This window comes from Spermophilus citellus, assembly GCF_964194105.1.
Source record: "Spermophilus citellus genome assembly, chromosome: 6".
NCBI classification, from domain to species: Eukaryota; Metazoa; Chordata; class Mammalia; order Rodentia; family Sciuridae; genus Spermophilus; species Spermophilus citellus.
Window position 1 is genome coordinate 43714873 of NC_138187.1, and position 26997 is coordinate 43741869.

Genomic DNA, 26997 nt, shown 5'->3' on the forward strand with positions numbered 1-26997 from the left:
TTCCAAATACATGTATCAATATAGGAGAAAACAGAGTGAAACCTAAAAATTCAAACTGTTACTGGAAATGAACGCTTCAACATAGAAGAACGAAATTTGGGGAACCAAGTCGCCTTAGTGTACTGATCATTACCTGAAAGTATCATCCAGTTTGGGTGAAAAAATATTTGCTGAGTTTTCTGGAGATTCGTAATTATTGGAAGCTTGGCATCCCCTTTCCATGAAACTGTTTCTCGCCAGTCACTGCTTAGGGCTACATCAAGAGGAAACAAAACATAGAGATAGAACGGGAAACTACTTTATTGTGTCAAGTTTCAAGAAGCTAGCACAAACCGTGTTGGATGTGGATTTCCAAATACATCTATGAATTTAGGAGAAAACAGAGTGAAACCTAAAAATTCAAACTGTAAATGGAATGAACGCTTCAACCTAGAAGAACGAAATTCGGGGATCCAAGTCGCCTTAGTATACTGAATATTACCTGAAAGTATCGTCCAGTTTGGGTGAAAAAATATTTTTTGAGATTCCTGGAGATTCGTAATTTTTGGAATCTTGGCAACCCCTTTTTATGAAAGTGTTTCTCGCCAGTCACTGCTTAGGGCTACATCAAGAGGAAACAAAACATAGAAATAGAACGGGAAACTACTTTATTGTGTCAAGTTTCAAGAAGCTAGCACAAACCGTGTTGGATTTAGAGTTCCAAATACATGTATCAATATAGGAGAAAACAGAGTGAAACCTAAAAATTCAAACTGTTACTGGAAATGAACGCTTCAACATAGAAGAACGAAATTTGGGGAACCAAGTCGCCTTAGTGCACTGATCATTACCTGAAAGTATCATCCAGTTTGGGTGAAAAAATATTTGCTGAGATTTTGGAGATTCGTAATTTTTGGAATCTTGGCAACCCCTTTCCGTAAAAGTGTTTCTCGCCAGTCACTGCTTAGGGCTACATCAAGAGGAAACAAAACATCGAGATAGAACGTAAAACTACTTTTTTGTGTCAAGTTTCAAAAAGCTAGCACAAACCGTGTTGGATTTACAGTTCCAAATACATGTATCAATATAGGAGAAAACAGAGTGAAACCTAAAAATTCAAACTGTTACAGGAAATGAACACTTCAACATAGAAGAACAAAATTTGGGGAACCAAGTCGCCTTAGGGTACTGATCATTACCTGAAAGTATCATCCAGTTTGGGTGAAAAAATATTTGCTGAGATTTCTGGAGATTCGTAATTTTTGGAAGCTTGGCATCCCCTTTCCATGAAACTGTTTCTCGCCAGTCACTGTTTAGGGCTACATCAAGAGGAAACAAAACATCGAGACAGAAAGTGAAACTACTTTATTGTGTCAAGTTTCAAGAAGCTAGCACAAACAGTGTTGGATGTGGAGTTCCAAATACATCTATCAATATAGGAGAAAACAGAGTGAAACCTAAAAATTCAAACTTTTACTGGAAATGAACGCTTCAACATAGAAGAACGAAATTCGGGGATCCAAGTCGCCTTAGTATACTGAATATTACCTGAAAGTATCATCCAGTTTGGGTGAAAAAATATTTGCTGAGATTCCTGGAGATTCGTAATTTTTGGAAGCTTGGCAACCCCTTTTTATGAAAGTGTTTCTCTCCAGTCACTGCTTAGGGCTTTATCAAGAGGAAACAAAACATAGAGATAGAACGTGAAACTACTTTATTGTGTCAAGTTTCAAGAATCTAGCACAATCCGTGTTGGATTTAGAGTTCCAAATACATGTATCAATATAGGAGAAAACAGAGTGAAACCTAAAAATTCAAACTGTTACTGGATATGAATGCTTCAACATAGAGGAACGAAATTTGGGGAACCAAGTCGCCTTAAGGTACTGATCATTACCCGAAAGTATCATCCAGTTTGGGTGAAAAAATATTTGCTGAGATTTCTAGAGATTCGTAATTTTTGGAAGCTTGGCAACCCCTTTCCATAAATGTGTTTCTCGCCAGTCACTACTTAGGGGTAGATCAAGTGGAAACAAAACATGGAGATAGAACGTGAAACTACTTTATTGTGTCAAGTTTCAAGAAGCCAGCACAAACCTTGTTGGATTTAGAGTTCCAAATACGTGTATCAGTATAGGAGAAAACAGAGTGAAACCTAAAAATTCAAACTGTTACTGGAAATGATCGCTTCAACATAGAAGAACGAAATTTGGGGAACCAAGTCACCTTAGTGTACTGATCATTACCTGAAAGTATCATCCAGTTTGGGTGAAAAAATATTTGCTGAGATTTCTGGAGATTCGTAATTTTTGGAAGCTTGGCATCCCCTTTCCATGAAAGTGTTTCTCGCCAGTCACTGCTTAGGGCTACATCAAGAAGAAACAAAACATAGAGATAGAACGGGAAACTACTTTCTTGTGTCAAGTTTCAAGAAGCTAGCACAAACCGTGTTGGATTTAGAGTTCCAAATACATGTATCAGTATAGGAGAAAACAGAGTGAAACCTAAAAATTCAAACTGTTACTGGAAATGAACGCTTCAACATAGAAGAACGAAATTTGGGGAACCAAGTCGCCTTAGTGTACTGATCATTACCTGAAAGTATCATCCAGTTTGGGTGAAAAAATATTTTCTGAGATTTCTGGAGATTCGTAATTTTAGGAAGCTTGGCAACCCCTTTCCATGAAAGTGTTTCTCGCCAGTCACTACTTAGGGCTACATGAAGAGGAAACAAAATATAGAGACAGAACTTGAAACTACTTTATTGTGTCAAGTTTCAAGAAGCTAGCACAGACCGTGTTGGATTTAGAGTTCGAAATACATGTATCAATATAGGAGAAAACAGAGTGAAACCTAAAAATTCAAACTGTTACAAGAAATGAACGCTTCAACAAAGAAGAACGAAATTTGGGGAACTAAGTCGCCTTAGTGTACTGATCATTACCTGAAAGTATCATCCAGTTTGGGTGAAAAAATATTTGCTGAGATTGCTGGAGATTCGTATTTTTGGAATCTTGGCAACCCCTTTCCGTAAAAGTGTTTCTCGCCAGTCACTACTTAGGGGTAGATCAAGTGGAAACAAAACATTGAGATAGAACGTGAAACTACTTTATTGTGTCAAGTTTCAAGAAGCCAGCACAAACCTTGTTGGATTTAGAGTTTCAAATACATGTATCAATATAGGAGAAAACAGAGTGGAACCTAAAAATTCAAACTGTTACTGGAAATGAACGCTTCAACATAGAAGAACGAAATTCGGGGATCCAAGTCGCCTTAGTATACTGAACATTACCTGAAAGTATCGTCCAGTTCGGGTGAAAAAATATTTGCTGAGATTCCTGGAGATTCGTAATTTTTGGAAGCTTGGCAACCCCTTTCCATGAAAGTGTTTCTCGCCAGTCACTCTTAGGGCTACATCAAGAGGAAACAAAACATAGAGATAGAACGTGAAACTACTTTATTGTGTCAAGTTTCAAGAAGCTAGCACAAACCGTGTTGGATTTAGAGTTCTAAATACATGTATCGATATAGGAGTAAACAGAGTGAAACCTAAAAATTCAAACTGTTAGTGGAAATGAACGCTTCAACATAGAGGAACGAAATTTGGGGAACCAAGTCGCCTTAGGGTACTGATCATTACCTGAAAGTATCATCCACTTTGGGTGAAAAAATATTTGCTGAGATTTCTGGAGATTCGTAATTTTTGGAATCTTGGCAACCCCTTTCTGTAAAAGTGTTTCTTGCCAGTCACTACTTAGGGGTAGATCAAGTGGAAACAAAACATAGAGATAGAATGTGAAACTACTTTATTGTGTAAAGTTTCAAGAAGCCAGCACAAACCGTGTTGGATTTAGAGTTCCAATACATGTATCAATATAGGAGAAAACAGAGTGAAACCTAAAAATTCAAACTGTTACTGGAAATGAACGCTTCAACATAGAAGAACGAAATTCGGGGAACTAAGTTGCCTTAGTGTACTGATCATCACCTGAAAGTATCATCCAGTTTGGGTGAAAAAATATTTGCTGAGATCTCTAGAGATTCGTAATTTTTGGAAATTTGGCAACCCCTTTCCATGAAAATGTTTCTCGCCAGTCACTGCTTAGGGCTACATCAAGAGGAAACAAAACATAGAGATAGAACGTTAAACTCCTTTATTGTGTCAAGTTTCAAGAAGCTAGCACAAACCGTGTGGGATTTAGAGTTCCAAATACATGTATCAATATAGGAGAAAACAGAGTGAAACCTAAAAATTCAAACTGTTATTGGAAATGAACGCTTCAACATAGAAGAACGAATCCAGGGATCCAAGTCGCCTTAGCATACTGAACATTACCTGAAAGTATCGTCCAGTTTGGGTGAAAAAATATTTGCTGAGATTCCTGGAGATTCGTAATTTTTGGAAGCTTGGCAACCTCTTTTTATGAAAGTGTTTCTCGCCAGTCACTGCTTAGGGCTACATCAAGAAGAAACAAAACATCGAGATAGAACGTGAAACTACTTTATTGTGTCAAGTTTCAAAAAGCTAGCACAAACCGTGTTGGATTTAGAGTTCCAAATACATGTATCAATATAGGAGTAAACACAGTGAAACCTAAAAATTCAAACTGTTAGTGGAAATGAACGCTTCAACATAGAGGAACGAAATTTGGGGAACCAAGTCGCCTTAGGGTACTGATCATTACCTGAAAGTATCATCCAGTTTGGGTGAAAAAATATTTGCTGAGATTTCGGGAGATTCGAAATTTTTGGAAGCTTGGCAACCCCTTTCCTTGAAAGTGTTTCTCGCCAGTCACTGCTTAGGGCTACATCAAGAGGAAACAAAACATAGAGATAGAACGCGAAAATACTTTATTGTGTCAAGTTTCAAGAAGCTAGCACAAACCGTGTTGGATTTAGAGTTCCAAATACATGTATCTATATAGGAGAAAACTGAGTGGAACCTAAAAATTCAAACTGTTACTGGAAATGAACGCTTCAACATAGAAGAACGAAATTTGGGGAACCAAGTCGCCTTAGTGTACTGATCATCACCTGAAAGTATCATCCAGATTGGGTGAAAAAATATTTGCTGAGATTTCGGGAGATTCGTAATTTTGGGAAGCTTGGCAACCCCTTTCCATGAAAGTGTTTCTCGACAGTCACTGCTTAGGGCTACATCAAGAGGAAACAAAACATTGAGATAGAATGTGAAACTACTTTATCGTGTCAAGTTTCAAGAATGTAGCACAAACCGTGTTGGATTTAGAGTTCCAAATACATGTATCAATATAGGAGAAAACAGAGTGAAACCTAAAAATTCAAACTGTTACTGGAAATGAACGCTTCAACAAAGAAGAACGAAATTTGGGGAAGCAAGTCACCTTAGTGTACTGATCATTACCTGAAAGTATCATCCAGTTTGGGTGAAAAAAAATTTGCTGAGATTTCGGGATATTCGTAATTTTTGAAAGCTTGGCAACCCTTTTCCATGAAAGTGTTTCTCGCCAGTCACTGCTGAGGGCTACATCAAGAGGAAAGAAAATATAGAGAAAGAACGGGAAACTACTTTATTGTGTTAAGTTTCAAATAGCTAGCACAAACCGTGTTGGATTTAGAGTTCCAAATACATCTATCAATATAGGAGAAAACCGAGTGAAACCTAAAAATTCAAAGTGTTACTGGAAATGAACGCTTCAACATAGAAGAACTAAATTTGGGGAACCAAGTCGCCTTAGGATACTGAACGTTACCTGATAGTATCGTCCAGTTTGGGTGAAAAAATATTTGCTGAAATTTCTGGAGATTCGTAATTTTTGGAAGCTTGGCAACACCTTTCCATGAAAGTGTTTCTCGCACGTCACTGCTTAGGGCTACATCAAGAGGAAAGAAAACATAGAGACAGAATGTGAAACTAGTTTATTTTGTCAAGTTTCAAGTAGCTAGCCCAAACCGTGTTGGAATTAGAGTTCCAAATACATCTATCAATGTAGGAGAAAACAGAGAGAAACCTAAAAATTCAAACTGTTACTGGAAATGAATGCTTCAACATAGAAGAACTAAATTTGGGGAACCAAGTCGCCTTAGTGTACTGCTCATTACCTGAAAGTATCATCCAGTTTGGGTGAAAAAATACTTGCTGAGATTTCTGGAGATTCGTAATTTTTGGAAGCTAGGCAAGCCCTTTCCATGAAAGTGTTTCTCGCCAGTTACTACTTAGGGCTACATCAAGAGGAAACAAAACATAGAGATAGAACGGGAAACTACTTTGTTGTGTAAAGTTTCAAGAAGCTAGCAGAAACCGTGTTGGATTTAGAGTTCTAAATACATGTATCGATATAGGAGTAAACAGAGTGAAACCTAAAAATTCAAACTGTTAGTGGAAATGAACGCTTCAACATAGAGGAACGAAATTTGGGGAACCAAGTCGCCTTAGGGTACTGATCATTACCTGAAAGTATCATCCAGTTTGGGTGAAAAAATATTTGCTGAGATTTCTGGAGATTCGTAATTTTTGGAATCTTGGCAACCCCTTTCCGTAAAAGTGTTTCTTGCCAGTCACTACTTAGGGGTAGATCAAGTGGAAACAAAACATAGAGATAGAATGTGAAACTACTTTATTGTGTCAAGTTTCAAGAAGCCAGCACAAACCGTGTTGGATTTAGAGTTCCAAATACATGTATCAATATAGGAGAAAACAGAGTGAAACCTAAAAATTCAAACTGTTACTGGAAATGAACGCTTCAACATAGAAGAACGAAATTCGGGGAACTATGTCGCCTTAGTGTACTGATCATCACCTGAAAGTATCATCCAGTTTGGGTGAAAAAATATTTGCTGAGATCTCTAGAGATTCGTAATTTTTGGAAGTTTGGCAACCCCTTTCCATGAAAATGTTTCTCGCCAGTCACTGCTTAGGGCTACATCAAGAGGAAACAAAACATAGAGATAGAACGTGAAACTCCTTTATTGTGTCAAGTTTCAAGAAACTAGCACAAACCGTGTGGGATTTAGAGTTCCAAATACATCTATCCATATAGGAGAAAACAGAGTGAAACCTAAAAATTCAAACTGGTATTGGAAATGCACGCTTCAACATAGAAGAACGAAATTTGGGGAACCAAGTCGGCTTAGTGTGCTGATCATTATCTAAAAGTATCATCAAGTTTGGGTGAAAAAATATTTGCTGAAAATTCTGGAGGTTCGTAATTTTGAGAAGCTTCGCAACGTCTTTCCATGAAAGTATTTCTCGCCAGTCACTGCTTAGGGCTACATCAAGAGGAAACAAAACATAGAGATAGAATGTGAAACTACTTGATTGTGTCAAGTTTCAAGAAGCTAGCACAAACCGTGTGGGATTTAGAGTTCCAAATACATGTATCAATATAGGAGTAAACACAGTGAAACCTAAAAATTCAAACTGTTAGTGGAAATGAACGCTTCAACATAGAGGAACGAAATTTGGGGAACCAAGTCGCCTTAGGGTACTGATCATTACCTGAAAGTATCATCCAGTTTGGGTGAAAAAATATTTGCTGAGATTTCGGGAGATTCTTAATTTTCGGAATCTTGGCAACCCCTTTCCGGAAAAGTGTTTCTCGCCAGTCACTACTTAGGGGTAGATCAAGTGGAAACAAAACATAGAGATAGAACGTGAAACTACTTTATTGTGTCAAGTTTCAAGAAGCCAGCACAAACCTTGTTGGATTTAGAGTTCCAAATACATGTATCAATATAGGAGAAAACAGAGTGAAACCTAAAAATTCAAACTGTTACTGGAAATGAACGCTTCAACATAGAAGAACGAAATTTGGGGAAACAAGTCGCCTTAGTGTACTGATCATTACCTGAAAGTATCATCCAGTTTGCGTGAAAAAATATTTGCTGAGAATACTTGAGGTTCGTAATTTTGGGAAGCTTGGCAACCCCTTTCCATGAAAGTGTTTCTCGCCAGTCACTGCTTAGGGCTACATCAAGAGGAAACAAAACATAGAGATAGAACGTGAAAGTACTTTATTGTGTCAAGTTTCAAGAAGCTAGCACAAACCGTGTTGGATTTAGAGTTCCAAACACACGTATCAATAGAGGAGAAAACAGAGTGAAACCTAAAATTTCAAATTGTTACTGGAAATGAACGCTTCATCATAGAAGAACGAAATTTGGGGAACCAAGTCGCCTTAGTGTACTGATAATTACCTGAAAGTATCATCCAGTTTGGGTGAAAAAATATTTGCTGATATTTCTGGAGATTCGAAATTTTTGGAAGCTTGGCAACCCCTTTCATTGAAAGTGTTTCTCGCCAGTCACTGCTTAGGGCTACACCAAGAGGAAACAAAACATAGAGATAGAACGCGAAAATACTTTATTGTGTCAAGTTTCAAGAAGCTAGCACAAACCGTGTTGGATTTAGAGTTCCAAATACATGTATCAATATAGGAGAAAACTGAGTGGAACCTAAAAATTCAAACTGTTACAGGAAATGAACGCTTCAACAAAGAAGAACGAAATTTGGGGAAGCAAGTCACCTTAGTGTACTGATCATTACCTGAAAGTATCATCCAGTTTGGGTGAAAAAAAATTTGCTGAGATTTCGGGATATTCGTAATTTTTGAAAGCTTGGCAACCCTTTTCCATGTAAGTGTTTCTCGCCAGTCACTGCTTAGGGCCACATCAAGAGGAAAGAAAATATAGAGAAAGAACGGGAAACTACTTTATTGTGTTAAGTTTCAAGAAGCTAGCACAAACCGTGTTGGATTTAGAGTTCCAAATACATCTATCAATATAGGAGAAAACCGAGTGAAACCTAAAAATTCAAAGTGTTACTGGAAATGAACGCTTCAACATAGAAGAACTAAATTTGGGGAACCAAGTCGCCTTAGTATACTGAACGTTACCTGAAAGTATCGTCCAGTTTGGGTGAAAAAATATTTGCTGAAATTTCTGGAGATTCGTAATTTTTGGAAGCTTGGCAACAACTTTCCATGAAAGTGTTTCTCGCACGTCACTGCTTAGGGCTACATCAAGAGGAAAGAAAACATAGAGACAGAATGTGAAACTAGTTTATTGTGTCAAGTTTCAAGTAGCTAGCCCAAACCGTGTTGGAATTAGAGTTCCAAATACATCTATCAATGTAGGAGAAAACAGAGAGAAACCTAAAAATTCAAACTGTTACTGGAAATGAATGCTTCAACATAGAAGAACTAAATTTGGGGAACCAAGTCGCCTTAGTATACTGAACGTTACCTGAAAGTATCGTCCAGTTTGGGTGAAAAAATATTTGCTGAAATTTCTGGAGATTCGTAATTTTTGGAAGCTTGGCAACACCTTTCCATGAAAGTGTTTCTCGCACGTCACTGCTTAGGGCTACACCAAGAGGAAACAAAACATAGAGACAGAACGTGAAACTACTTTATTGTGTCACGTTTAAGAAGCTAGCACAAACCGTGTTGGATTTAGAGTTCCAAATACATGTATCAATATAGGAGAAAACAGAGTGAAACCTGAAAATTCAAACTGTTACTGGAAATGAAGGCTTCTACATAGAAGAACGAAATTTGGGGAACCAAGTCGCCTTAGTGTACTGATCATTACCTGAAAGTATCATCCAGTTTGCGTGAAAAAATATTTGCTGAGATTTCTGGAGATTCGTAATTTTGGGAAGCTTGGCAACCCCTTTCCATGAAAGTGTTTCTCGCCAGTCACTGCTTAGGGCTATATCAAGAGGAAACAAAACATAGTGATAGAACGTGAAACTACTTCATTGTGTCAAGTTTCAAGAAGCTAGCACAAACCGTGTTGGATTTAGAGTTCCAAATACATGTATCAATATAGGAGAAAACAGAGTGAAACCTAAAAATTCAAACTGTTACTGGAAACGAACGTTTCAACTTAAAAGAACGAAATTTGGGGAACCAAGTCGGCGTAGTGTACTGCTCATTACCTGAAAGTTTCATCCTGATTGGGTGAAAAAATATTTGCTGAGATTTCGGGAGATTCGTAATTTTTGGAAGCTTGGCAACCCCTTTTTATGAAAGTGTTTCTCGCCAGTCACTACTTAGGGCTACATTAAGAGGAAACAAAACATTGAGATAGAACGTGAAACTACTTTATCGTGTCAAGTATCAAGAAGGTAGCACAAACCGTGTTGGATTTAGAGTTCCAAATACATGTATCAATATAGGAGAAAACAGAGTGAAACCTAAAAATTCAAACTGTTACTGGAAATGAACGCTTCCACATACGAGAACGAAATTTTGGGAACCAAGTCGCCTTAGTGTACTGATCATTACCTGAAAGTATCATCCAGTTTGGGTGAAAAAATATTGGCTGAGATTTCTGGAGATTCGTAATTTTTGGAAGCTTGGCAACCCCTTTCCATGAAAGTGTTTCTCGCCAGTCACTGCTTAGGGCTACATCAAGAGGAAACAAAACATAGAGATAGAACATGAAACTACTTTACTGTGTCAAGTTTCAAGAAGCTAGCACAAACCGTGTTGGATTTAGAGTTCCAAATACATCTATCAATATAGGAGAAAACAGAGTGATACCTAAAATTTCAAACTGTTACTGGAAATGAACGCTTCAACATAGAAGAACGAAATTTGGGGAACCAAGTCGCCTTAGTGTACTGATAATTACCTGAAAGTATCATCCAGTTTGGGTGAAAAAATATTTGCTGATATTTCTGGAGATTCGAAATTTTTGGAAGCTTGGCAACCCCTTTCCATGAAAGTGTTTCTCGCCAGTCACTGCTTAGGGCTACATCAAGAGGAAACAAAACATAGAGATAGAACGCGAAAATACTTTATTGTGTCAAGTTTCAAGAAGCTAGCACAAACCGTGTTGGATTTAGAGTTCCAAATATATGTATCAATATAGGAGAAAACTGAGTGAAACCTAAAAATTCAAACTGTTACTGGAAAGGAACGCTTCAACATAGAAGAACGAAATTTGGGGAACCAAGTCGCCTTAGTGTACTGCTCATTACCTGAAAGTATCATCCAGATTGGGTGAAAAAATATTTGCTGAGATTTCGGGAGATTCGTAATTTTGGGAAGCTTGGCAACCACTTTCCATGAAAGTGTTTCTCGCCAGTCACTGCTTAGGGCTACATCAAGAGGAAACAAAACATTGAGATAGAATGTGAAACTACTTTATCGTGTCAAGTTTCAAGAATGTAGCACAAACCGTGTTGGATTTAGAGTTCCAAATACATGTATCAATATAGGAGAAAACAGAGTGAAACCTAAAAATTCAAACTGTTACAGGAAATGAACGCTTCAACAAAGAAGAACGAAATTTGGGGAAGCAAGTCACCTTAGTGTACTGATCATTACCTGAAAGTATCATCCAGTTTGGGTGAAAAAAAATTTGCTGAGATTTCGGGATATTCGTAATTTTTGAAAGCTTGGCAACCCATTTCCATGAAAGTGATTCTCGCCAGTCACTGCTTAGGGCTACATCAAGAGGAAAGAAAACATATAGAAAGAACGGGAAACTACTTTATTGTGTTAAGTTTCAAGAAGCTAGCACAAACCGTGTTGGATTTAGAGTTCCAAATACATCTATCAATATAGGAGAAAACCGAGTGAAACCTAAAAATTCAAAGTGTTACTGGAAATGAACGCTTCAACATAGAAGAACTAAATTTGGGGAACCAAGTCGCCTTAGTATACTGAACGTTACCTGAAAGTATCGTCCAGTTTGGGTGAAAAAATATTTGCTGAAATTTCTGGAGATTCATAATTTTTGGAAGCTTGGCAACACCTTTCCATGAAAGTGTTTCTCGCACGTCACTGCTTAGGACTACATCAAGAGGAAAGAAAACATAGAGACAGAATGTGAAACTAGTTTATTGTGTCAAGTTTCAAGTAGCTAGCCCAAACCGTGTTGGAATTAGAGTTCCAAATACATCTATCAATGTAGGAGAAAACAGAGAGAAACCTAAAAATTCAAACTGTTACTGGAAATGAAGGCTTCAACGTAGAGGAACGAAATTTGGGGAACCAAGTTGCCTTAGTGTACTGCTCATTACCTGAAAGTATCATCCAGTTTTGGTGAAAAAAAATATTTGCTGAGATTTCTGGAGATTCGTAATTTTTGGAATCTTGGCAACCCCTTTCCATGAAAGTGTTTCTCGCCAGTCACTGCTTAGGGCTACATCAAGAGGAAAAAAAAATAGAGATAGAACGGGAAACTACTTTATTGTGTCAAGTTTCAAGAAGCTAGCACAAACCGTGTTGGATTTAGAGTTCCAAATACATGTAACAATATAGGAGAAAACAGAGTGAAACCTAAAAATTCAAACTGTTACTGGAAATGAATGCTTCAACATAGAAGAACGAAATTTGGGGAACCAAGTCGCCTTAGTGTACTGATCATTACCTGAAAGTATCATCCAGTTTGGGTGAAAAAATACTTGCTGAGATTTCTGGAGATTCGTAATTTTTGGAAGCTAGGCAAGCCCTTTCCATGAAAGTGTTTCTCGCCAGTCACTACTTAGGGCTACATCAAGAGGAAACAAAACATAGAGATAGAACGGGAAACTACTTTGTTGTGTAAAGTTTCAAGAAGCTAGCACAAACCGTGTTGGATTTAGAGTTCCTAATACATCTATCAATATAGGAGAAAACAGAGTGAAACCTAAAAATTCAAACTGTTACTGGAAATGAACGCATCAACATAGAAGAACGAAATTCGGGGATCCAAGTCGCCTTAGTATACTGAACATTACCTGAAACTATCGTCCATTTTGGGTGAAAAATATTTGCTGAGATTACTGGAGATTCGTAATTTTTGGAAGCTTGGCAACCCCTTTCCATGAAAGTGTTTCTCTCCAGTCACTGCTTAGGGCTACACCAAGAGGAAACAAAACAGAGAGACAGAACGTGAAATTACTTTATTGTGTCAAGTTTCAAGAAGCTAGCACAAACCGTGTTGGAATTAGAGTTCCAAATACATCTATCAATATTGGAGAAAACAGAGTGAAACTTAAAAATTCAAACTATTACTGGAAATGAACGCTTCAACATAGAAGAATGAAATTTGGGGAACCAAGTCGCCTTAGTGTACTGATCATTACCTGAAAGTATCGTCCAGTTTGGGTGAAAAAATATTTGCTGAGATTTCTGGAGATTCGTAATTTTTGGGAGCTTGGCAACCACTTTCCATGAAAGTTTTTCTCTCCAGTCACTGCTTAGGGCTACACCAAGAGGAAAGAAAACATAGAGACAGAATGTGAAACTACTTTATTGTGTCACGTTTAAGAAGCTAGCACAAACCGTGTTGGATTTACAGTTCCAAATACATGTATCAATATAGGAGAAAACAGAGTGATACCTAAAAATTCAAACTGTTACTGGAAATGAATGCTTCAACATAGAAGAACGAAATTTGGGGAACCAAGTCGCCTTAGTGTACTGATCATTACCTGAAAGTATCATCCAGTTTGCGTGAAAAAATATTCGCTGAGATTTCTGGAGATTCGTAATTTTGGGAAGCTTGGCAACCCCTTTCCATGAAAGTGTTTCTCGCCAGTCACTGCTTAGGGCTATATCAAGAGGAAACAAAACATAGTGATAGAACGTGAAACTACTTCATTGTGTCAAGTTTCAAGAACCTAGCACAAACCGTGTTGGATTTAGAGTTCCAAATACATGTATCAATATAGGAGAAAACAGAGTGAAACCTAAAAATTCAAACTGTTACTGGATATGAACGCTTCAACATAGAAGAACGAAATTTGGGGAACCAAGTCGCCTTAGTGTACTGCTCATTACCTGAAAGTATCATCCAGTTTGGGTGAAAAAATATTTGCTGAGATTTCGGGAGGTTCGTAATTTTTGGAAGCTTGGCAACCGCTTTCCAGGAAAGTGTTTCTCGCCAGTCACTGCTTAGGGCTATATCAAGAGGAAACAAACGTAGAGATAGAATGCGAAACTACTTTATTGTGTCAAATTTCAAGAAGCTAGCACAAACTGTGTTGGATTTAGAGTTCCAAATACATGTATCAATATAGGAGAAAACAGAGTGAAACCTAAAAATTCAAACTGTTACTGGAAATGAACGCTTCAACTTAGAAGAACAAAATTTGGGGAACCAAGTCTGCTTAGTGTACTGCTCATTACCTGAAAGTATCATCCAGATTGGGTGAAAAAATATTTGCTGAGATTTCGGGAGATTCGTAATTTTGGGAAGCTTGGCAACCCCTTTCCATGAAAGTGTTTCTCGCCAGTCACTACTTAGGGCTACATCAAGAGGAAACAAAACATTGAGATAGAACGTGAAACTACTTTATCGTGTCAAGTTTCAAGAAGGTAGCACAAACCGTGTTGGATTTAGAGTTCCAAATACATGTATCAATATAGGAGAAAACAGAGTGAAACCTAAAAATTCAAACTGTTACTGGAAATGAACGCTTCCACATAGAAGAACGAAATTTTGGTAACCAAGTCGCCTTAGTGTACTGATCATTACCTGAAAGTATCATCCAGTTTGGGTGAAAAAATATTGGATGAGATTTCTGGAGATACGTAATTTTTGGAAGCTTGGCAACCCCTTTCCATGAAAGTGTTTCTCGCCAGTCACTGCTTAGGGCTACAACAAGAGGAAACAAAACATAGAGATAGAACATGAAACTACTTTACTGTGTCAAGTTTCAAGAAGCTAGCACAAACCGTGTTGGATTTAGAGTTCCAAATACATCTATCAATATAGGAGAAAACAGAGTGATACCTAAAAATTCAAACTGTTACTGGAAATGAACGCTTCAACATAGAAGAACGAAATTTGGGGAACCAAGTCGCCTTAGTGTACTCATCATTACCTGAAAGTATCATCCAGTTTGGGTGAAAAAATATTGGCTGAGATTTCTGGAGATTCGTAATTTTTGGAAGCTTGTCAACCCCTTTCCATGAAAGTGTTTCTCGCCAGTCACTGCTTAGGGCTACATCAAGAGGAAAGAAAACATAGAGACAGAATATGAAACTACTTTATTGTGTCAAGTTTCAAGAAGCTAGCACAAACTGTGTTGGATTTAGAGTTCCAAATACATGTATCAATATAGGAGAAAACAGAGTGAAACCTAAAAATTCAAACTGTTACTGGAAATGAAGGCTTCAACATAGAAGAACGAAATTTGGGGAACCAAGTCGCCTTAGGGTACTGCTCATTACCTGAAAGTATCATCCAGTTTGGGTGAAAAAATACTTGCTGAGATTTCTGGAGATTCGTAATTTTTGGAAGCTAGGCAAGCCCTTTCCATGAAAGTGTTTCTCGCCAGTCACTGCTTAGGGCTACATCAAGAGGAAAAAAAACATAGAGATAGAACGGGAAACTACTTTGTTGTGTCAAGTTTCAAGAAGCTAGCACAAACCGTGTTGGATTTAGAGTTCCAAATACATGTATCAATATAGGAGAAAACAGAGTGAAACCTAAAAATTCAAACTGTTACTGGAAATGAACGCATCAACATAGAAGAACGAAATTCGGGGATCCAAGTCGCCTTAGTATACTGAACATTACCTGAAAGTATCGTCCATTTTGGGTGAAAAATATTTGCTGAGATTACTGGAGATTTGTAATTTTTGGAAGCTTGGCAACCCCTTTCTGTGTTGAGCCGTTTCTTCGGACTGTGGTCGCCATTACAAGATGGCGCTGGCTCCGCTGTGGTCTGTGACAAACAACTCCTTATTTGGGAGAGTTGGCACGTGATGTTTTAACACCCTATGAGAAAGCTCCACGTAGCAGCTTCGCATTGGGGCTTGGGATGCTTTATTAAGGCTGGGAGGGGCGTCCGAGGGAGGAAGAAGAAACATCAGGGGCCTGAATAAACTACTGAAAGAAGATTCCTGTTGTTGCGTCTTCCTTGCGGGCAAGGGGTCGCGACAAGTGGTGCCGAAACCCGGGAACCAGAACTTTCAGCCGTCAGGGGTGGTGCACCGGTTAGTCCCAGGTAAGTGGGATCCGCGACCAAAGTGGGGATAGTCCCAGTAAGTGGGATCCGCGATCAAAGCGGGGTCAGCTCCTCTACAAAGAAAGAGAGAGCTTTATATTTTATTGCAGCTGCACTGTGTACTTTCACTTTTGTTTTCTGTGTTTCTTTTGTTGCTGTGTCATGGGTGCCGCATCTTCAAGTCCGCTTCTTCTGGCCCTAGACGGCCTGTTACGTTCCAAGGGCCTGGAAGTGAAACATAGTACTTTACAAAGATTTTTACGGAAGTTGGATATTGCTGCACCGTGGTTTGCATTTTCGGGCAGTCTTACTATACCTAGTTGAGATAAATTAGGCAAAGATCTTGACTTTGCTTCTGAGCAGGGCATATTAAAGGGCGGGGTGATACCCCTTTGGAAAATGGTCCGTAGTTGCCTCACAGATGGCAGATGTCAGGAAGCACTTACTAAAGGACAGGAAGTTCTAGAACAATTACATGAGGAGAAATCGGAGACGGCAGGAAGTGAGGTATCTCGGGAGGATGGAAGTGTGCGGAGCGTGAAACAGGGGAAGAGACGAGTGTATCCAGATCTCAGTGCGCTGCGCACACCCCCATGTGAAAGTGGGTCAGAGGAAGAGGAGGATGAGGAGGAGGAGCTTGGGAGGCTGTCTTGCCAGCTAGGGAGTTTAGCTATAGGAGAAGGGAACAAAAATAAACAGGAGCTCAAGAAATGTGATCCTCCGGATCCACCGCCGTATGGCGGGGGTGTTTCGGGGAGAGCTTTCCATGCTCAAACATGGAGGGCTGTTAACGCTGAGATGGGTCTTGCTTATCCAATTTTTCAGGATGATAATAGGGGAAGATTCCATGAGCCTTTAGATTTCAAAATTGTGAAGACTCTGGCAGAGTCTGTGCGCACTTATGGGGTGGATGCCGCCTTCACACTAACTCAGGTGGAGAGTCTGTCTAGATACTGTATGACTCCCTCTGATTGGGCTAGCCTTGTTCGGGCTTGTGTTTCCCCAGGTAAATATTTGGACTGGAGAGCATTTGTGCTAGAGGGCGCAATAGAGCAGGCAGCCCAAAACCATGCGGCGGGACACCCTCATTGGGATAAGGACATGCTTTTGGGGCAAGGTAGATTTGCTAATCAACAGACGGGATTCCCTCTTGAGGTATATGATCAAATTAATAACATTTGCATTCGGGCATGGAAGTCACTTCCAAATAGAGGAGAGGTATCTGGTAATTTGACTAAGATTATACAAGGCCCTACAGAACCCTTTTCAGACTTTGTAGCAAGGATGGTGGATGCCGCTGGAAAGATTTTTGGGGATCCTGATAGAGCCATGCCCCTTGTCAAGCAATTGGTCTTTGAGCAATGCACCAAGGAATGTAAAGCAGCAATCGCTCCTTATAAGAACAAAGGCATAGAAGCATGGATGAAGGTGTGTAGAGAGATTGGAGGACCTTTAACTAATGCAGGTCTTGCAGCTGCTGTCCTTCGGATTACAAAAGGGGGCGGTCCTGCCGCCGGAACATGCTTCCATTGTGGTCAACCCGGTCATGTTAGACGTGAATGTCCCAAAAAAGACAATTCCAAAAAAGACAATTTTACTGGACCTTCTCACGGTGGCCTTTCCAATGGCCTTCGTCTACCGGGGTTGTGTCCAAGATGCAAAAAGGGGAAGCATTGGGCAAGAGAGTGTAGATCAGTGAGGGACATCCATGGACAGCCTATTTCAGCTGGGCCAAAAAACGGCCGACGGGGCCCTCGACCCCAGGGCCCACAAATATATGGGGCAGTGGAGAATGTCACACCCGAACCCGAGACATGGCCATCTCTACGCCATCCCATGAAATGCGGAGAGCCACTACAGGTGCCGCGGGATTGGACCTCTGTTCCACCTCCAGACTCGTATTAACACCTAAGATGGGAGTCCAATTGGTGGAAACTGAGTTTACAGGGCCTCTACCACCTGGCACTGTAGGTTTGCTAATTGGACGTTCATCCTCTATTTTACAAGGTCTTCATGTTTTCCCCGGAGTCATAAGTCCTGATACTGTAGGGATAATAAAGGTTATGGTGGAAGCTCCAAGGGGCATTGTGTCCATCTCCCCAGGGGATCGGATTGCTCAATTGCTAATTTTGCCTAGCTTACATAATCACTTCCCTGCTGATTCAAGGTCACGGACAGGGAATGAGATTGGTACCACCAGAGGGAATTGTGCCTATTTGTCACTAGATATGAGCAATCGCCCCACTTTGGAATTAAGCATAGAAGGTAAATCTATTGTGGGATTACTGGATACCGGAGCAGACCGTAGTATTATAGCACTTAGGGACTGGTCTAAGGGATGGCCAGTGCAGACTTCTGATCAATCCTTGAGAGGACTTGGATATGCCCAGGCCCCTCAGATCAGCTGTAGACATCTAGTCTGGAAGGATCCAGAAGGACATAATGGTACCTTTCAGCCTTATGTACTTGATTTACCTATCTCTCTACGGGGCCGTGATCTGATGAAAGACATGGGGTTCACTCTTAGTAATGACTATTCCCCAGTGTCTCAACAGATTATGCAAAATATGGGGTATAGGCCAGGTCTAGGACTAGGAAAACATTTACAGGGACGTAAGCATCCTGTACAAGGTCATCAAAAGCTTGACAGATTTGGTCTGGGTTTTTCCTAGGGGCCGCTGGGGCTCAAATACCCATAACATGGCTCACCGAGGAGCCTGTTTGGGTGCCTCAGTGGCCTCTTCCCTCGGTTAAATTGGCAGCAGCTCATGCTCTAGTTAAAGAACAACTTGACTTGGGTCACTTCCAGCCTTCTACTTCTCCATGGAATACTCCCATATTTGTCATTAAGAAAAAATCAGGGAAGTGGCGCCTACTGCATGATCTACGAGCAGTTAATGGTCAAATGCAACTTATGGGGCCCATTCAAAGAGGGCTGCCTCTGCTCTCCTCGGTTCCTCAGGGTTGGCACATTATTGTTATTGACATTAAAGACTGTTTCTTTTCTATTCCTTTGCATCCTAAAGACTCGCAGCGTTTTGCCTTCACCCTTCCCTCGTGTAACCACGAGGAACCAGATCAAAGGTTTGAGTGGGTAGTGTTGCCGCAGGGAATGGCTAATAGTCCCACGATGTGTCAGATGTATGTGGGGAAGACACTCGCACCTCTCAGACAAAAGTATTCCTCCATCAAGATCATTCATTATATGGATGATGTATTATTGGCTGCTAAATCAGAGCAGACAGTTCATGAGGCCTATAAAGACCTAGTGAAGTTGTTAGCTCAATATGGACTGCATATTGCACCTGAAAAGATTCAAACAGGGGATTCTATTAAGTATTTGGGAGCAACAATTGGGTGTGACAAATTACGACCACAGAAAATCACCATACGAGCTCAGGATCTCCAAACTCTAAATGATTTTCAAAAACTGCTGGGAGATATTAATTGGATACGAGGATATTTACATATTTCTAATGTTATGCTACAGCCTTTGTATGCTACTCTTAGGGGTGATCCAGATCTTACTTCCCCTCATAGCCTCACCAAAGAGGCTAGAGCGGCCCTTATGACAGTAGAAGAAGCTATACAACATGCTACTTTATGCAGGCTCCAGAGTGATAAACCTTTCCAGTTATGTGTGCTTGCCACTATGCGGCAGCCTACTGGAGTACTGTGGCAAGATGGACCTTTGCTATGGATTCACCCATATGTATCCCCAGGAAAATCCTTAGAATATTATCCTGATGCTGTTGCAGCATTAGCACTTAAAGGGATTCAACAAAGCATTCAATTTTTCGGACAATCACCTTCTTCTCTTATTATACCCTACACTAAAGCTCAACTTAGTGTCTTGTGTGCTACTCTAGATAACTGGGCTATTTTATGTTGCTTGTTTCAAGGGGATATTGATAATCATTACCCTTCTCATCCGTTACTCCATTTTGTTAAAGAACATCCTATCATTTTCCCTAAAGTAACTTCATCCAGTCCCATTCCGGGGGCTGTTAACATTTTTACTGATGGTTCCAAGTCTGGAATGGGAGCTTATGTAATTAATGATTCTCCCCCTGTCCAGCATCAATTTGCTCCTGGAAATCCACAATGGGTAGAACTACAAATTGTTATTGAGGTTTTTAAACAGTGTTCTTTTCCCTTTAATCTCATTTCGGACTCCATCTATGTGGTGCAAGCACTACAAATCCTGGAGGCTGTGGGAGCTATTAGTGATGCCCGTAATGTATCTGCTTACTTTAATCAGCTTCAACAGCTTATCCGTGGCCGCACTGCTCCTTTTTATCCAGTGCACATCCGGGCTCACACCTCTCTTCCTGGTCCGTTATCGCAGGGTAATGCCTGTGCAGACTCAGCCACTAGAGGTCAGTTGATCTGTTTGGCTTCCTCCTTAGAGGAGGCTAAATTGTTTCACCAAAATTTTCATGTTAATGCTTTAACACTGCGCAGGCGTTTTTCTATTTCAAGAGCAGATGCTCGGCAGATAGTATTACACTGTCCCCATTGTGTCACATTTCTTCATCCCCCTACTTATGGAGTGAACCCACGGGGATTGAAGCCATTGGTTGTCTGGCAAATGGATGTGACACACATACCTGACTTTGGTAGCCTCAAGTATGTCCATGTTTCTGTTGATACGTACTCTGGAATTATTCATGCTTCTGCTTTATCGGGAGAAAAGGCACGTAATGTCATTACTCATTGCCTGGAGGCCTGGGCGGCGTGGGGTGCACCTACGTCCCTTAAGACTGATAATGGACCTGCTTATACTGGAAGACAATTTACATCTTTTTGTTCTACTATGGGAGTGCAACTTACTCATGGTTTGCCTTACAATCCTCAAGGGCAAGGCATTGTTGAGCGTGCTCATCGCACCTTAAAGGAAACTTTACATAAACAAAAGGGGGGAATAGGTGCTGAACATACTCCTAAAGAACGCCTGTCCTTAGCTCTCTTTACCATTAATTTTTTGAATTTGGATATTCATGATCGCTCTGCGGCCGATAGACATGTGTCCCCTCAGCCCTCTGTGATTGGCTATGTTAAGTGGAAAGATGTTCTTACGGGCCAATGGAACGGCCCCGACCCCGTGCTGACATGGGCACGAGGATCTGTATGTGTTTTTCCCCAGGATCGCACGGAACCGTTGTGGGTCCCTGAACGCCTGACAAGAAGAGTCTTGACGTCAGCTAACCAGCAACAGGAAATACCACAGCAATCCCGTGATGAGGATCTTCATTCTGCTAAGTGCTCTGGCTCTGGTGCTGATGCCGATGACACAGATGACACCAATGCAGTGGTGGGCAGTGGCACGGGCTTGGCCAATGCCAATGCCGGTTCATGGTAATTCTCGTGTCCTCCCCACTCTTTTCTCTACCTCATGTGAGATGTCTGCTCCCTGTGCCTCTCCTAGAGGGGATGTGGATAGCATTTTTAATCAATCTCAAGTTAATCTCACAGGAGTTTTTTGTTTCAGCCTTGGGAACACTCATTGTATTAGTCTTAAGACCAAGAATTTGACTAAGTGGGAGGACCCATTGCGGTCCAGCCAGGTTTCAGGGAGCATTCTCAGTGCTGTGCTGAGCCAAGTAGTCTCAGGGGAACAAACAGGCTCAGGAACCCCCACAAATAGCTCTGCTTTAAACACAACTACCTTGGCTATTATCTCCGAGGTACTAATCCCAGTGCCTCCTTCTTCTAATAGTCTTTATAATTCCACCCATTTTAAGGCCTCTCCTTACTGTACCCCTAATCTTGGTTTCCCCCCAACATTTACACCTTGTCAGGATCATTCTTGGGAGCAACGTCAAGTTGCTAAAGGTTTCTCCCTTTCCCCCTCTCTTAAGAGGTATGTTTATAACTTTAACAACAGTGTCAACTCCTCTACAGGAGTGGGTTGGTCCTGGTTTCAATGGCTGATCTCCAATGAAAAGGGGGCTTCAGCTGATATTTCTGCACTGGCTCAATTGCTGGGAGCCAAAAGTTGGCTGGCTAATGTTTCTGGCACTGTTAGGGAGAGTGAACGAGGTAAAAGACTCACATCTGTTTCGTTCAACTCTCTGTTACATAATGCCGCATTGCCCCCTGCAATGGTCTGTGTCCAATCCCCGTTCTTACTCCTTTTGGCTAATGACACCTCGTCAGGGGTGCTGGATTGTTCTAATGTTACCTGTCTCTTATCTGAGTGTTGGAATGGTTCTTGGACTGTAGCGGTGGTTATGAAAATTCCAACTTTTGTCCCAATCCCAGTCACTGCGGACCCTGACGAATTCCCCATTGTTGAGCTACTTAGAGTCCGCAGGGATTTTGGAATCACAGCTGCTATAGTGACAGCCGTGGCGGTATCTGCTGCTGCAGCGGTCACGGCCGGAGTGGCCATGTCCAGTCAAGTGCAGACTGCTGCCACCATTAATCAAGTTGTTCAACAAACTTCCACCATACTTGAATCCCAGAATACAATTAATCAACATATTTTGTCAGGTATTTTAGCTGCCAACCAAAGAATAGATTTACTCCAAGCTCAGGTAGAAGAATTGGCTGATTTGGTGCTTTTGGGCTGTGTTGACCAACGTGCACATTTATGTAAAACCTCTGTCAGATTTAATGATTCCAGGAATGCCTCCCGTATCATTGGCGAATACTTGGCCGGAAATTGGTCCATGGCAGCGGAAGACATGATCCAGTCTCAACTAACCCAGATAGCTGTCTTGAACAGTACCCATGTCGATCCCGTAACTTTGGGTCAAATCACCGATTGGTTATCCTCTGCCTTTTCCTTTTTTAAAGAGTGGGTGGGGGTAGGCATTTTTGGTGCAATGTGTTGCTTCGGTATGGTTCTCTGCTTGTGGTTTCTCTGTCGCCTCAAGGCCCGCAATGCTCACGATAAAGCTATGATCATACAAGCTCTTGCAGCTTTAGAAAATGGCAACTCACCTCAAGTTTGGCTTGCACAAATTAAACAGTAAATCTTTGACATGGTCGTCGCACCCCAAGTCTTACGGACATTGCACTGGGATCGACGTGTCTTTCCTTGTTATTCTCTTAGTGTTGTAAAGCCCTTGCACTCTGCCGGCTTTCCTACCATTGCACGCAGATGGGTTTCCACACTAGTGCTTTTCTATCGCCTTAAGACCCGTGCCTTTCTTTTAGGGTGTTATCAACTTGTTTATCGTTGTATTTCTATACAGCCACAGTTCAGCCTTAGCTATCCCCCTTCGTCCACCATCGTCACGATACAGGATGCGAGGCAAGGCACTGCACTTGAGTGATCCTTGAAGTGGACCTCAAGGAGAGCATGTCCTATTGTATGCGGGTTAGACGCGTCCACGCCCCGTCCCACGGAGAAAAGCGTCGGCTGATATGGCCTCAGATCTGGGGAAGGCGCCTCCTTGGGGCTGAGCCATACTATGCAGCCACTTCTGCACAGTGGGATAGGACCTCTACTCTCTCCTGTGTTGTTCTTAGAAAACAAAAGGGGGAATTGTGGTGAGCCGTTTCTTCGGACTGTGGTCGCCATTACAAGATGGCGCTGGCTCCGCTGTGGTCTGTGACAAACAACTCCTTATTTGGGAGAGTTGGCACGTGATGTTTTAACACCCTATGAGAAAGCTCCACGTAGCAGCTTCGCATTGGGGCTTGGGATGCTTTATTAAGGCTGGGAGGGGCGTCCGAGGGAGGAAGAAGAAACATCAGGGGCCTGAATAAACGGCTGAAAGAAGATTGCTGTTGTTGCGTCTTCCTTGCGGGCAAGGGGTCGCGACACCTTTCCATGAAAGTGTTTCTCTCCAGTCACTGCTTAGGGCTACACCAAGAGGAAACAAAACATAGAGACAGAATGTGAAACTACTTTATTGTGTCACGTTTCAAGAAGCTAGCACAAACCGTGTTGGATTTAGAGTTCCAAATACATGTATCAATATAGGAGAAAACCGAGTGAAACCTAAAAATTCAAACTGTTATTGGAAATGAACGCTTCAACATAGAAGAACGAAACTTGGGGAAGCAAGTCGGCTTAGTGTACTGATCATTACCTGAAAGTATCATCCAGTTTGGGTGAAAAAATATTTCCTGAAAATTCTGGAGGTTCGTAATTTTGGGAAGCTTGGCAAACCCTTTCCATGAAAGTGTTTCTCGCAAGTCACTGCTTAGGGCTACATCAAGAGGAAACAAAACATCGAGTTAGAACGTGAAACTACTTTATTGTGTCAAGTTTCAAGAAGCTAGCACAAACCGTGTTGGATTTAGAGTTCCAAATACATCTATCAATATAGGAGAAAACAGAGTGAAACCTAAAAATTCAAACTATTACTGGAAATGAACGCTTCAACATAGAAGATCGAAATTTGGGGAACCAAGTCAACTTAGTGTACTCATCATTACCTGAAAGTATCATCCAGTTTGGGTGAAAAAATATTTGCTGAGATTTCTGGAGATTCGTAATTTTTGGGAGCTTGGCAACCCCTTTCCATGAAAGTGTTTCTCGCCAATCACTGCTTAGGGCTACACCAAGAGGAAAAAAAACATAGAGACAGAACGTGAAACTTCTTTATTGTGTCACGTTTCAAGAAGCTAGCACAAACCGTGTTGGATTTAGAGTTCCAAATACATGTATCAATATAGGAGAAAACAGAGTGAAACCCAAAAATTCAAACTGTTATTGGAAATGAATGCTTCAACATAGAAGAACGAAATTTGGGGAACCAAGTCGCGTTAGTGTACTGATCATTACCTGAAAGTATCATCCAGTTTGGGTGAAAAAATATTTGCTGAGATTTCTGGAGATTCGTAATTTTGGGAAGCTTGGCAACCCCTTTCCATGAAAGTGTTTCTCGCCAGTCACTGCTTAGGGCTACATCAAGAGGAAACAAAACATAGAGATAGAACATGAAACTACTTTATTGTGTCAAGTTTCAAGAACCTAGCACAAACCGTGTTGGATTTAGAGTTCCAAATACATGTATCAATATAGGAGAAAACAGAGTGAAACCTAAAAATTCAAACTGTTACAAGAAATGAACGCTTCAACAAAGAAGAACGAAATTTGGGGAACCAAGTCGCCTTCGTTTACTGATCATTACCTGAAAGTATCATCCAGTTTGGGTGAAAAAATATTTGCTGAGATTTCAGGATATTCGTAATTTTTGAAAGCTTGGCAACCCTTTTCCATGAAAGTGTTTCTCACCAGTCACTGCTTGGGGCTACATCAAGAGGAAAGAAAACATAGAGATAGAATGGGAAACTACTTTATTGTGTGAAGTTTCAAGAAGCTAGCACAAACCGTGTTTGATTTAGAGTTCCAAATACCTCTATCAATATAGGAGAAAACAGAGTGAAACCTAAAATTCAAAGTGTTACTGGAAATGAACGCTTCAACATAGAAGAACGAAATTTGGGGAACCAAGTCGCCTTAGTATACTGAACGTTACCTGAAAGTATCATCCAGTTTGGGTGAAAAAATATTTGCTGAGATTTCGGGAGGTTCCTAATTTTTGGAAGCTTGGCAACCGCTTTCCATGAAAGTGTTTCTCGCCAGTCAATGCTTAGGGCTACATCAAGAGGAAACAAAACATAGAGATAGAATGTGAAACTACTTTATTGTGTCAAATTTCAAGAAGATAGCACAAACCGTGTTGGATTTAGAGTTCCAAATACCTGTATCAATATAGGAGAAAACAGAGTGAAACCTAAAAATTCAAACTGTTACTGGAAATGAACGCTACAACATAGAAGAACGAAATTTGGGGACCCAAGTCGCCTTAGTGTACTGCTCATTACCTGAAAGTATCATCCAGTCTGGGTGAAAAAATACTTGCTGAGATTTCTGGAGATTCGTAATTTTTGGAAGCTTGGCAAGCCCTTTCCATGAAAGTGTTTCTCGCCAGTCACTGCTTAGGGCTACATCAAGAGGAAACAAAACATTGAGATAGAATGCGAAACTACTTTATTGTGTCAAATTTGAAGAAGCTAGCACAAACCGTGTTGGATTTAGAGTTCCAAATACATGTATCAATATAGGAGAAAACAGAGTGAAACCTAAAAATTCAAACTGTAACTGTAAATGAAAGCTTCAACATAGAAGAACGAAATTGGGGGAACCAAGTCGGCTTAGTGTCCTGATCATTACCTGAAAGTATCATCCAGTTTGGGTGAAAAAATATTTGCTGAGATTTCTGGAGATTCGTAATTTTTGGAAGCTTGGCAAACCCTTTCCATGAAAGTGTTTCTCGCCAGTCACTGCTTAGGGCTACATCAAGAGGAAACAAAACATCTAGATAGAACGTGAAACTATTTTATTGTGTCAAGATTCAAGAAGTTAGCACAAACCGTGTTGCATTTAGAGTTCCAAATACATGTATCAATATAGGAGAAAACAGAGTGAAACCTAAAAATTCAAACTGTTACTGGAAATGAACGCTTCAACATAGAAGAACGAAATTTGGGGAACCAAGTCGCCTTAGTGTACTCATCATTACCTGAAAGTATCATCCAGTTTGGGTGAAAAAATATTTGCTGAGATTTCTGGAGATTCGTAATTTTTGGAAGCTTGGCAACCCCTTTCCATGAAAGTGTTTCTCACCAGTCACTGCTTTGGGCTACATCAAGAGGAAAGAAAACATAGAGATAGAACGGGAAACTACTTTATTGTGTCAAGTTTCCAGAAGCTAGCACAAACCGTGTTGGATTTAGAGTTCCAAATACATGTATCAATATAGGAGAAAACAGAGTGAAACCTAAAAATTCAAACTGTTATTGGAAATGAACGCTTCAACATAGTAGAATGAAATTCGGGGAACCAAGTTGCCTTAGTATATTGATCATTACCTGAAAGTATCATCCAGTTTGGGTGAAAAAATACTTGCTGAGATTTCTGGAGATTCGTAATTTTTGGAAGCTTGGCAAGCCCTTTCCATGAAAGTGTTTCTCACCAGTCACTGCTTAGGGCTACATCAAGAGGAAACAAAATATAGAGATAGAACGTGAAACTACTTTATTGTGTCAAGTATCAAGAAGCTAGCACAAACCGTGTTGGATGTGGAGTTCCAAATACATCTATCAATATAGGAGAAAACAGA